Source organism: Haplochromis burtoni, unplaced genomic scaffold (genome assembly GCF_018398535.1).
Source record: "Haplochromis burtoni strain Fernald_Lab_line unplaced genomic scaffold, NCSU_Asbu1 Contig_139, whole genome shotgun sequence".
In the NCBI taxonomy this organism is placed as follows: domain Eukaryota; kingdom Metazoa; phylum Chordata; class Actinopteri; order Cichliformes; family Cichlidae; genus Haplochromis; species Haplochromis burtoni.
Genome location: NW_024582500.1, coordinates 218,979 through 230,862, shown reverse-complemented (window position 1 = coordinate 230,862; position 11,884 = coordinate 218,979).

The following is an 11,884-nucleotide window of genomic DNA, read 5'->3' as shown; positions in this document are numbered from 1 at the left end:
AGGGAAAACGGAAAGACTCACAAATGGGGTAAGGCTAAAACATAATTAAGCACTTGGATTTTCTAAAGGGCAATTTAAAAAGGACCTTTACGAAAAATAAGTTTAACAAGATCACCACTGAACAGTCTCAATTTTTCTCCACTTTTAATCTGTCTTTTCATAAGAGGCTGTTGTAGATCAACGATGCATCTCAGCTCACCTCCTTTACCTAACCATCTTGGGTGTGATATAAGCCACGAATGAGGTTTCTGTCAGCAAGAAGGATTTAAGTCTCTCAGTGATTCTGTCTTACCACACTTCAGGAGCTTTGTCATTTGCATCACATGTTAACATGAGGTGGAACAAACTTATGTACGCACGGTCACGGAGCGAAAAGAAACAAAATAATGAACAAAAAACTAATTTTTTTTAAAGTAATAAATAAATAGTTGGGTTTTTTTGGTTTGGTTTGTTTTGTTTTTTTACAAACAGAATAAGTAATAAAGCAATAAAATAAATAATACGATAAGTAGAGTGCAACCACCAACAGATTACGACGTGATTGAAGCTTTATCACTTTCAGTGGCTTCCAAAAGTATTCGGCCCCTTGAACTTTTCCACATTTTGTCACATTACAGCCACAAACATGAATCAATTTTATTGGAATTCCACGTGAAAGACCAACACAAAGTGGTGCACACGTGAGAAGTGGAACGAAAATCATACATGATTCCAAACATTTTTACAAATAAATAACTGCAAAGTGGGGTGTGCGTAATTATTCAGCCCCCTGAGTCAATACTTTGTAGAACCACCTTTTGCTGCAAGTTACAGCTGCCAGTCTTTTAGCTTCTCACCAGCTTTGCACATCTAGAGACTGAAATCTTTGCCCATTCTTCTTTGCAAAACAGCTCCAGCTCAGTCAGATTAGATGGACAGCGTTTGTGAACAGCAGTTTTCAGATCTTGCCACAGATTCTCGATTGGATTTAGATCTGGACTTTGACTGGGCCATTCTAACACATGGATATGTTTTGTTTTAAACCGTTCCATTGTTGCCCTGGCTTTATGTTTAGGGTCGTTGTCCTGCTGGAAGGTGAACCTCCGCCCCAGTCTCAAGTCTTTTGCAGACTCCAAGAGGTTTTCTTCCAAGATTGCCCTGTATTTGGCTCCATCCATCTTCCCATCAACTCTGACCAGCTTCCCTGTCCCTGCTGAAGAGAAGCAGAGCATGATGCTGCCACCACTATATTACGCACATTCCACTTTTCAGTTATTTATTTGTAAAAAATGTTTGGAATCATGTATGATTTTCGTTCCACTTCTCACGTGTACACCACTTTGTGTTGGTCTTTCACGTGGAATTCCAATAAAACTGATTCATGTTTGTGGCTGTAATGTGACAAAATGTGGGAAAGTTCAAGGGGGCCGAATACTTTTGCAAACCACTGTATGTAATCAATATAATGCTATTGGATACAGTTTGCAAAGTGTGGTGGAGGTATGGTCTTTGGCTCTGCTGCAGGGAGGGGTGGTGCCGGGGAGGCTGATGGGGCAGCTGCTGCTTCCAATCTGCTCTCAGTACCCACGCGGTAACGGGCACGCTCCTGGACAGCATGGACTCCCATATCGCCACAACATGTCAGCTTCCAGCTGATGTACAGGATCAGGTGGTCGACCCCCTGTCCTGTACATAACCACCGCTCCCCTGTAGCAGAGCCAAAGACCACACCTCCACCACACAAGGCTGCTCTGTTAGTTGGTTTTGGACCCTATAATGGACCAGTTCAGGGCAGCCCAGTGGGCCCTGTGTTGTGGACACCTGCTCAAATGCAGGTCACATGACTGATCCATCAGCATGTGTGTGTTGTTTGTTTTTTTTTGTTGTTGTTTTTTTTTTCTTTGTTTTGTTTTTTTTGTATAACTTGTATAGTTGATTGCCCTTACCTAAATTGTATGATTTGAGATGTGTAGGATTTGGTCCAACTGATGTCTCAGAGCATCAAGAGTGAGTCTTTGCTCAGTATATCTTATCATAGTAAGATGATGATTTCACAACTTATTTGACATTTTTGTTCTATTTGCTACCAGATAAGAGATCTTCCCATAGTCTAGTAATGGTTTATTTTGTATTTTTCTTTTAAAAGACAATGTTCAAGTTGAGAAGACAAATTTTCAGTGTCAGTTGACGTGACAACCAAATTTGCTACCGAGCACTGGCTTTTTGACCCGTTTGGTTCTGTGTGTGAATGAGAACCAATTGTCCTGTAGTAACTGGGCGGCAGCACCAACTCTTACTTCTTACTTGCTAAAGACAGTTTGCTTTTCTAAGTAAACCTTTGAGCTGAAATTGACCACACCTCGATTCTTAACAAAGATGAGTTGGACCTTCTTAACAACCAACCCATTCATCCTCTTCATAACTGCTAGTTTAGCACGTGTCCACGTATATTGATGCACACATTCCTGTTTGATTCCAGTGCAAGTTTTGTTGAAAACAAAAATCAGTCGACTTCTCAGTTGGTCCAAAACCATCAGTTTTGAGGTAGCTTTGGCTCATTTACTTTCTGGCTTCACATCTACATTACTCCAGACTGAGTGAAAATACATTGTTTCTGCCCACTATCGTTTGCATTACACTTCGCACTTATGTTTTACAACTTTAAAGTTTCAGAGTTGTCCTTAGTCATGCTTTCAGTCTTGGAAAACATTTGCTTTATTTCCTGTATTTGTCATGTCTTACAGATCCTGCACTGATTCCAGTGATCCAGCCAAGCAACAGGTAAACTGTCTGTGTATGCTTAATTTAAAGATTTCTATTTGATAAATAAATAAAACTCCACAAAGATTTGAGTTACATCCACAAAGATCTTGGACGTCGACTTCATGATTTATTGGTCAAAAATGACCAAAAACATTATAGCTTAGAAACTGTGATTATTGGCACCATATAGAACTGGAGGAAAAATATTTAAAATATCATGTCACATTCAACCTCTGACCTCTCTTTGAATGACAATAGATTGATCTGAAGGACAAAGTGATACTAATGTTACATACAGCCTTTTAAAATGATAGTAGGTTTCCAGACTGGCAAAAACATGTTGGCCTGGGAGACTTTGAGTATCATTGATAATTACATTATGCCTTTAAGTATATTACAGTTACAGGTTATAACTGTTTTAATACATAAGAATTTGAAAACATGTAAAATGTTCCAGATTTTTGTTTTAAATAAACATGTTATCACAAATGTTTTTCCACTGATATTTATTACTAAATGAATTTTGCTTAAAACAAAAAATAAATATGCAAAAAATGATGGGAAGTATATATAAATGGGTTTCAACAGAGAAAATAGCAAAAGGCTGCACTTTGTTGTGCAGTCTTCTTAAAGTATGTTTAAAAAGAACAAGGAAAACACAGCAATTACAATTATATTCCCTTAAAAGTAAACGCTGCCTTAGCTGAGGTTTGTGCTTTGAGTACTTCTTGTTTCCGAACCCCTTATTTTTAGTCTTGTTAGTCTTAGTCATATGTCATTAATAATTTTTCCATTGAATTATGATTTAGGTGAAGCCAGCATTGTGTAGTTATAAAAGATTTTAGATATGAAAGGTGGTTCATATCAGTTGGTCGACTTGTTACAGTAAAACAAATGCATTTAAATTTCTACTCCCACTAAATGATTTACTGTAAATAAAAAGATTTGTAAAACCACAGTGCTGTTGATGACTCTGATTTCTCACTTTCTGGTTTTACTAGGGGTGGGGGAAAAAATCGACACTGTGTAGTATCGTGATATTTTGTTTGCTAATAATGTATCGATACAGGGACAGCAGAAATCAATACTTTGTTACAAAAAAAGTTTTTGTGGACTGGAACTCTGACTTCAGAGCATGTTGATCCTTTTTCTGAGCAAGAATCCTGACATTCCTTCACTGTCCAAATGTGTTTAACTTGTTTTTTGGCAGCAATAAAACATGACAGTTTACTTATTTTAATTTAAGACATGTTTTATTTTAATTAAGTTTAAAACTTTTTTATTTAATGTAAAATTATATTTTGTTTTAATTTACTTTCAAATTCTTCAGTTGCTGGATGGGCTGCATAGTTTTCATAAATTTCATAGTTCAGAATAGCTATAATTGTACCAGATGGTTGCATTCAGTTAAGTTGGACTAGACTGTAATACAAACCGTTCAGTTTGTCAACAATAAAACTGACTGAAATGAGAGAAAGACTGAGTGTGAGACTTTGATATTAGATAAAATGAATATTGATAAAGTTTACCTTTATGTACAGAATCTGAATATCGCAAAATATTTTTAAAAATTGCAATAATATCGTATCATGGGATGTATGGTGATTCCCACCTCTAGGTTCTACACAGTCATCCTTTAGTACTCTTTATTTTTTCTGTGTCACAGTAGCAATATGGCCTCAGCTGTATAAAATCTGAGTTTTTAATAATAGTCTTTTTGTTTTATTCTTGATACAGCATGAAGGATTACCCTGGGCTTTAAAGCCACTTTTTGTCATTAAATGTCTAACTACAAGGGAGTATTTTATCTGGATGTCTGGGCCCTGGGTCTCCTCCATCCTGTGGCTCCATGTACCTACTATTAAATACTTAAACGCTCCCACACACAGGTGTTCACATTGTCTGGATTGGCTGCTGCCTCTAAACATGTTATGTATCATCAGTACTTTATGGTGTTCTTTAACATTTAATATTTATCATTTACTGCTACTTATGCATATATTGGTTGTTGCTGTGGTTTCCCTACTGTGTTGTTTTCTTTGCTTTTTTCAACTGGTAGTCAAACAGATTTTCTGTGTGTGTGTGTGTGTGTGTGTGTGTTTTCTCTTTCTCTTCCTCGTCTTCTGTTAACTTTCTCCCCAACTTCTCCTTTCTTCTTTCCCATCCCCCAGTCCTGTCTGTTATGATTGTAATAACTCAGAATAAAAATGAAAAAATTCTAATAAACTACGACTATCAAGTGGACCATTGTAGCAAAAGACGTAATGGTCCACTTGTGAAAATAAATCTGTTGGGCTTTTTGTTTGGCCTTCAGACAACAATTCTCACTGCTACACTGCCAGACAAGACAGGCAAACAAATAAATAAAAGAATAAGAGGTACGTTGACTCACTGCCCAGCCGGAGTTCAATTCTAAGTACTATCTCTTCAACAGAGGGCATTTTGGTTACAGAATTGTAATTGCTATTTTTCATATTTTGTTTATACTTTTAGTCAATTTCTTTTTAAGACAGGAAGGCTTAAAAACTAACTAATTATTTAGAAAAATTTCTTTTGAACAAGAATACATATATATAGTTAAATTAGGTGGCGGCAACATGTGTCTTTGTTGGGCAAGAAAAAGCTGATAAAGTAAATGATACTGAAAAGAAAACTCTTCTGGAACATTTTTGCAACTAATTAATTACGATGGGCAGGAGTTTAGCAATCTGCAAAAAAAGAGGGGAAAAAAGCCCCTACAAATTCAATAGTACTGAGAATAATATTTGTCAGTATAAAATTGTGAAGACGTTGAATATTTCATCATCTACAGTGTCACTGAAAAATTCAGAGAAATCTCGGTGCACAGCAGAAGGCCAAAAGCTAATGTGGAATGTCTATGATCTGCAGGTCCTCGAGCAGCGTTGCGTTTAAAACGAGTATGTTTTCATTGAATATACAGCATGGGCTCAGGAACACTTCTAGAAGAAGAGAGTTTGCTGTATCATCCATAAATGCAGATCAAGCAAAGAAGCCATATTTGAACATGATCCAGAAATTCTGCTGACCTTCTTTGGGCCAAAACTCATTTAAAACAGACTGCGGCAAAGTGAAAAACTGTCCTGTGCTCATAGGAATCAAAATTTGGAATTTTGTTATGGAATACATGGTTGCTGCATCTTCTGGACAGGAGAGATGCAACGTGGCTTGTCATAAACACCAAGTTCATTCATTCATCATTTTTACTGGAAGTCGCATATACCACATCTGGAAAGACGCCATCAGTGCTGAAACGTATATACAGGTTTTAGAGCAACAAATGCTTATGATGGTTTTGTTTTTTAGAGGTTTTGATTATGTTAGTAAGACGATGCCAAACCAGATCCTGCACCTATTGCTACAGAATGGATTTGTCGTAGTAGAAACCTGCAGCCAAACCTTCCCACACATTTGCAGTCTGGATGCTACACAGTGGTAACTAAAACTATCCCAACTTTACTGAGATGTGTTGCTGCCACCAAATTCAAAATACATTTTCACCCCTCAACTGTTAAAAGGCTGATGGGAGGTGTTGTCATCACCTCACTGGACAGCATGGACACCTCAATTTGTGAATGCGATAACTCAAGAATGATGCGACGTAGGAGCTTCATTGGTAGCTCAATTGATACCATAGGTGCATCTGCTAAAATCTCGGATGAGTTCGAATGTCAGTCACCTCGGCCTGGAGTTCAGAAGTTATGTTTTCTGAAAACCTCGTGAATGCTATTATTTGAGAACAAAACGGCATAGGATTTTGAAATTGACACCATATATGTGTGTAAGTAAGTAAAATTTATTTATATAGCGCTTTTCACAGATAAAAATCACAAAGTGCTTTACAACACAGAAAATGGGCATATAAAAACAATATAACAGTAAATAAAACAATGTAAAACAATAAACCTATAAAAACAGCATAAGAAGAAATTAATCAAATGCTTTTCTAAATAAAAATGTCTTCAGCTGTTTCTTAAAAGAATCAATGGCGTCCGTGCAGCGAAGAGACAGTGGGAGAGAATTCCACAACCGTGGTGCCACAGTCTGAAAGGCCCGATCACCACGGGTTTTAAAACGAGTGCGCGGTACCACCAGCAGTCTCTGATCTAATGACCTTAAAGCCCGAGAAGATGTATGTGGTTTCAGCAGGTCAGATAAATATCGAGGAGCCTGACCACTAAAGGTTAGAACTAAAATTTTAAAATGAAACCTAAAATTTACAGGCAACCAGTGAGGGGAGGCCAAGACTGGAGTGATATGCGATCTTCTCTTGGTGACTGTTAAGAGACGTGCTGCAGCATTCTGCACAGTCTGAAGACGATTTAAGGCTGATTTGTTAAAACAAGTAAAAAGGCCATTACAATAGTCTAAACGAGAAGAAATAAAAGCATGAATAATCATCTCAAGTTCAAGCTTTGATACCTTTAGTCTGAGTTTAGAAATATTCCGTAAATGATAAAAACAGTTTCGGACCAGCTGCTTAGAATGCTGCTCGAGCGACATCGAGCTGTCAAATATGACAGCTGTCATCATCCTAGATGTGTACTAGGATGATGAGTGGTTGGACTGGTGGTTTATGGTCTATTGTGGATTTAAAAATAGGTTTATAATATTTGCAAGTCATTGCATTCTGATTTTATTCACATTTTACACAGTGTCCCAACTTTTTCAAAATGATGTTTGTAGTGGATCAACATGAAAGTTCAAACGTGGTAAAAAAAAAAAAAAAAAGTTCTTTAAATAAAACAAAAATGAAAGATGTCCAGACGAGGGATCATTGATTATTGGGTATCATATATGTAATGATTTTGAATATGGAGCTGGCAGGTAGGAGGAAAAGAGTTTGGTGTGTCAGAGGATCCCAGGGACAGGAAATATCTTTAGCTGTCACACAAGCACGAGTCCTGGCATGTAATAGTAGCTTGTTTGTTAGTTCAACATGTATTACACAATGCCTATTCAGAACGTATTAGTTATCACATTTGACAAATGGTTCCTAAAATGATACAGTTTATTACTGATCGTCATTTTTCAGTTTACCAAAAGGCTTTTTTCCCCAGTCTTGCTCAGGTCTGGCAGACTTGCAGTAAAATGTGAGTACATCTTTGACACAGTCAGAGCTGGTTGATGCTCTGAGGGTGGAAAAAGTGTGTTTGTAGCAGAAAGGTTGGGAACCGCCAAGGAGGGGCATGTTGCTTTTCTTTGCCATGCCCAAGGCTGTTCATTATCAACATGAAGGAAGGTAATCATTGAAGTGATCCAGTTTTAACGGGGCTGATCGTGGCCAATTTGGGGAATGAATACTCCTAGTCTCTGTTCGTCTTCTTCTGTGGCCTAGTTCTTCTTTAGCCCAGTTTGTGGCCCACTTCTGGTTCTAGAAGTACAACCAATTTTTGGGCTAATAGTAATTTTTCCTTTTGACTACGTGCTGCGTTGAATTAACTTAACTCCCTGCTCTGTTTCCAACAAGCACTCTGCGATTAAATCAACTTTAGCCACAATAACCTTTATTATGGTCTTATACACTGCATTATGAATGCAAGATTACATATTTATGTGAAATTCAATTGAAGGCAAATCATAATTTTTAAGCCCTGAATATACTACATTACAACCTTGTGGCCTAGATTACAGTCGGTACTATTCGTGACTGTTTCACTGTTACACGCAGGAATCTAATAATGTCTTCAGCCGAATGGAGACCCTGAAGGTGAGTGTCACACTCGCACTGTTCTGATAACTCATGTCTGTTGGATTTAAATAACATCTGTTAATGTGGCAAAAGTTCATTTTGTTTGAAACTGGAGTTACTTTCAAATACTTTGTGATACACTGCTTTCCAAAGCCTTAACAATTACTGTGAAACATGCAGCACAAATGTTCTGAAGCGGCCCCCGTTGTTCTTGCATGCAAATTTCTTAACATACTTAAATGACCCTGGAGCAATGGTTCCTGACCTGCAGGAAACGGTCCAAAAACAATACGGAGAGGTCGCCAAAGGATTAAAGGGATAAAGAGGGAAAGAAAAACACCTGTTGAGCAGAATTAAGTGTATTGTTTCGTACTCTTATCCAAGTTTGCTTTTGTTTCTTGTGAAATTCTACTTGTCGTTGTATTTTCCACTCTGTTGATACGTGTTGGGCTTGGTACAATCTGATGAACACTTCTTTCAGTTTAAGTGGGATTTAAAATAAATGAAAGTGAAGTGTTGTATGCTATATTTCCTACTATGAAAGACTCGATAACAGGAACATAAATAGACTAATCTGGGGTTTTAAAATAAATTTCTACCTGCTGGCCTGTCAACGCTCTCACAGGAAAATTCAATTTCATGTTTTTCTACTTAAATTGTAATATGACACTACTTAAATTCTCATTTTCCCCCAGTGTGGACAAAATTAAAAAAATTTAACCATTGACAAATTGTAAAATGTGAAAACAAAGTAGTAGTACTTGGATAGAACGTTTAAACCCATTTGCAAAAAAACCAAAAAAAAAACCTTTTTTAAATAAAAAAAACAATAGCGTTATTGACTCAGTGTTAACCTCTAATTTTCAGTTTTGATTGGAAGTTAGGATAAAGATCTATTTTTAAGAATGTTATTTTAGCCAGCTTTCTTATGTTTGTTAAAGGAGACATTATAAAATTGCCTCTTATCCAGTTGAGAGTAGAGATGGCACGATACCACTTTTTTATGTCCGATACCGATATCATAAATTTGGATATCTGCCGATACCGATATGAATCCGATATAGTGTTTTTTAATCAACAAAACTGTTTTTTAAATATCTTGCTGCATTTTGTATAAGTTCATACTCAAGTTTAAAACAACAACTACACTAAAGCTATTCTGTTATACCTGTATGCAAAAAAAATATTTCATAGTTCAGCAATACTGATCAATCTAATAAACTTAAACCTACACCATCCTCCCTATTCTGGTATTTTAAAGAGTACTTAGCTAAATATTAAGCAACCTAACTAATAGGGTTCCAACTCCCAGCAACAACAAAAATAAAAATAAAAAATAGGGAACCACCCCTCACGCTCCACCTCATGATGCTTAATCGACGTAATCAACCTTAATTTGATGCAGTGTGAAAAAAAATGCACAGAAATCAATTATTTTTCAAGAAATATTAAATAGATTCAACATCTTTCTTCAACAAAATTGCAGACTGCACAGATGGTACCTTCCCAAAGGAAAAAGTACTATAGCTTACTAGGGTATATATATTAGACTTAATAGTCACTATATACAGTAATTGACTTCTATTCATTTTACATCAAATTAAAACTTTGGGTGTCAGATAATTATTTATTAAAAGCTAGACATTTTAAATGAGAATAAGAAAGAAAAGTATGTCTTTGTGCCCCCTTTTCCCTGTTAATGCCCTATCGGCCCCCCTGGCTAAACTTTGCTAGATCCGCCCCTGCACAGTTACCAGCCGTCAGCTACGTAGAAAAAGATCCTGGTAGAAAGTAATATTAAATACATTCTAACAACAGCTGATCAAGCTTAAACGTGCTGCTGTTGTTCAGCCGCTGGTTTCCTCTTTCTGGTGCAAAGTGGGCCAAAAGCAAACTAGAGACACGGACTCGCGACAGAAAAGCCGATCAGCTGATCGTTAAGCAGTTTCATGATTGAAGTAGCAGCAAGAAGAGGCAGTCGCTCCATATATCGCTTGTTAAGCTTAACGCAGGAATGCTTTACAAACATTCAGAGATGGACTTACACACTTGCTTTACTTCTCTCGGGGATAACTTTGTCGGAGATGAAATGCCGGGTTGCTAGCGAAGCTCCAAATGCTATCCAGACCACCGACAGGTCCCGCATGCCACAGCCGCTCTATCACGTGATGCATACTGCTCCGACGTGCTAACGTTCTGAGGTGAGTTACGGCGTGTTGCAAGTTTTGTGAGGTGCTTTCGTGATATTTAATGGATCGGATTACATTTTTTATTTTTCTCCGATATCCGATCCAGTAATTTAGGTCAGTATCGGACCGATACCGATACGTAATATCGGATCGGTCCATCTCTAGTTGAGAGCAGAGCTATTACTGTAAGAAATGGAAGCAAATAAGTTAATCTAAAGTCCTAAACCCTTTTTAGTTTACTTTCCCCCTTTAAATCTTCTATCTATAGATGTACATTGATATTCAAAAACAATGAAAACTGTTAAATTATGATTTACTTGTATTTAGATTCATGTGGAAAAAGACTGTAGTCTTGTGAAAAACTTAGTACAACCTTAATTAATTCATCATCAAGTGTGTGCACCTCGAAACATGCAGAGGTTTTGGCAGTTTGTAGGTCTGCAGCATTCAGATGCCTCTTAACACAAAAGCAAGGATGAAAAACATCAGAAATGATGAACTGTTGCTGCCCATTAATCTGGGAAGGTTTATGAGGCCACATCCAAACTTTCCGCAGTAAGATTATTCATAAGTGGAAAACATTTAACACAGTTGGCAATCTTTCCATGAGTGGATTTCCTGGGTACTGAGTTTGGTCAGAACAGGCACAAAGTGAAAAAAGAAAAAAAAAACTTCATGGGCTTCATTTGGCATGTTAAAGTTCAATTTTCACAATACAACCAGGAAAAGACTGAACACTTATGGCTTGTTTGGAAGGGTTCCTAGGAGAAAGCCTCTTCTTTCTAAAAAGAACATGACAGCAAAGTCTGAACAAACTTTAACAATTCTACAACAATGTCTTTTTGACCGACTGCACTAAAGTGGAGATGTTTGGTAATGATGCACAGCACCATGTTTGGTGAAGACCATACACAGCATATCAGCAAAAATGGCTTATACCAATCAAGCAAGGCGGGGTGAGGATTTGGGGTTGTTTTGTAGCCACAGGTCTTGGGCACCTTGTGGTCATTGAGTCAATCATGAACTCTGTAAACCAGAGTATTTTAGAGTCAAATATGAAATTGGGTCATGAAATAGAAGAAATCTATAACACAATGGCTGAAAAATAAAAGAATCGAGGTGTTAAAATGATGCAAAGTTCTGACCTCAACCCTATCCGGTTGTTCAGTGATGACGTGACGAATCCTACTTCCAGGCCTAAAGTAGTCTGTGTTTAATATGGCTTTTGTGTTGTTAACATGTT